This window comes from Lepidochelys kempii, chromosome 20, assembly GCF_965140285.1.
Source record: "Lepidochelys kempii isolate rLepKem1 chromosome 20, rLepKem1.hap1, whole genome shotgun sequence".
In the NCBI taxonomy this organism is placed as follows: Eukaryota; Metazoa; Chordata; order Testudines; family Cheloniidae; genus Lepidochelys; species Lepidochelys kempii.
The window spans coordinates 14,004,295-14,006,549 of NC_136399.1; positions in this window are offsets into that span (position 1 = coordinate 14,004,295).

Consider the following 2,255-nt stretch of genomic DNA (forward strand, 5'->3'; position numbering starts at 1 on the left):
CCAGAGCGTCCAGTGTGATTACCTGTCCTGTAGGAGCAAAGCTCTTCCCTGTTGCAACAGAATGTTTGCAAAAATCATTTTTAAAAACTGTATTAAAATGATTTTTGAACACAATGGAAACTAGTGTGGCTGGGCCTGGGACCAGAAACAGAGAACTTGTTAACCTGCACTCAGCTCCCATCATTCCCTGGTCGCAGCAGCATTAACATCCAGACCTGCGTTGTAGTTCTCCAGGGCGGGTATTTGTGCACAGCCCATGGCAGCAAGCCTCCCAGCCCCCCTCAACACACTCACTGCTCTAACAGTAGCTGTTTACCCAGCACTTTGAAGCGGGAGCTCAGGCTCTGACACCCACCACTCTCCCTAGATTTCAGAGCCTGAGCTCTAGCAAGCACTTCCACTTCAAAGTGCTGGCTACACGGCTACTGTTAGTGCTCTGGCATAAGCCCTGCTAAGCCATGTCTGCCAAGCTGGGCTGACGGGCTTGCTCCAAAATGCTGCGTGGACATACCCCAAGGGACATGTCAGATGTTTGAGGAGTGTGAGAGACAAATTGCATTTAGCATGGGTGAGGGTAAGCTGCTCCATGTGTGATTCACACCGTCCACCCTGTGTGGCTGCGTTGCCATGTCTGTTAGCTCAGGGCTGGGCCACTGCTTTGGAGTGTGCATGTTTGGCTCCTGCTGTTTCCTCAGCACGTAGCCCAGTCTCTAAAACCTCAGCGAACAGCACATAGTTACAGCACTGTCCCCAACAGCAGTAATGCTGCATGCACACCAGGCTTAACCTGCCCCTCCCCCAAGTGCCCACAGAGCAAAGTTACAGCATGCCCTGACTCTGGTATACCCAGGGGAGGGCATCCCAGCATCAAGGATCCCTCACCCCAGACATGTTGCCTGCAGCCTCCTTCCATTTAAACTATGGGAGTTGTAGAGCTTGCATCTCTTATAACTACAGCTTGCATGGGGAAGGGACAATAGTGGTTAAGAAAGTAACAAACCAGGCTGGGTCAATTTATTGCTTCCGTTGGAGGATGGAATGCTGGATTCCACACTACTGTCACTGCTACCTCTCTATACAGTCTGGCAATCAACCTACTGTCTGCAGAATCCAAAACACAGCAAGCCATTCAGCGGTCTTCACTGCATGTTTAAATCCACTCCATGGTACCAGAGCCTTTGAGAGGGTGACAAATCTACTGCCACAATGTGTCCCTCTTTGGAAGGACACCCACGATAATGCCCCTTGGATGCTCACCTGGGAGCAGTGCAGCTACTGTTGCTTTCTTAGACAAGTCCTCATGGCAGTAGTGCAGGATCTCATAGGAGAGACTCCTGCAATGTTGCACACACTGCATCACTAACCCCTGGAACTCCGGGCAGCAGAAAGGCCTTGCGGCAAAAAGCTCAGCAGGATTCCTAACGGATGAGGTGCTTCTCTGGCTCATCAGACAGTTCAGTTATGTTAGGATGAAATGTGTAAGAGAAGCGGTGCTTCAGGCTGTTAGCGGAGTGCTGTCTGCCATTTGCTTGGTGCTGTAAAATGGTCTAGTGGGAGGTTACAGCTTCCTGTGCAACACCAAATGCTGACCTCCTGGAGACAGCACTGTGCTAAATAGTCCCTGCTCTGATACTCTTTGGGTTTCTGGGACCTGAAACTGCCCCAACCCCTTTTATCCTCTTCTAGGCCCTTTACACTTTCATCAGCTAGGCCAGAACCTGCTGCCAGCCTTTTTTAACCCATGTCTGTGACTCCTGATAGCCTGGGCAGTTCTTGTTTCTAGTTTCCCTTGAGCATCATGACCCTTGCACTGAGAGGTGCCCAGGGGAAAACTTGTGCAGCTCGTGGGCATTTCCAATGCAAGCTACCCCCATCTCTATCCTCCCCGGTTCAATTCATGCACCTCTCTAACGATCTTAGATCTCCTTGCTATTCTGTTCCTGCCCCACTGGCACCTTGCAATTCTGACTGCCAGTCCTGGGCTTCCTATAGGGACAGCTCTGTTGATGCATCTCAATCCTGATCCACAGCTCCCTGCTATTCCAGCCCTGGGCTGCCCCAGTTCTGCTGATATCCCTCAATCCTGACCCACAACCCCTCTGCCTTCCCTATGCACACACAGCCCCCTCAGTCCTGGCCAGTTGCATAGCCTCCTATCCCAATGCTGACAGTACTTTACAGCTTCACCAGTATTTGTGTTGAATTCCCTTTGCTTATTCCTGACAGCCCCTTTGAAATTAAGGTTGGGTCAGGTT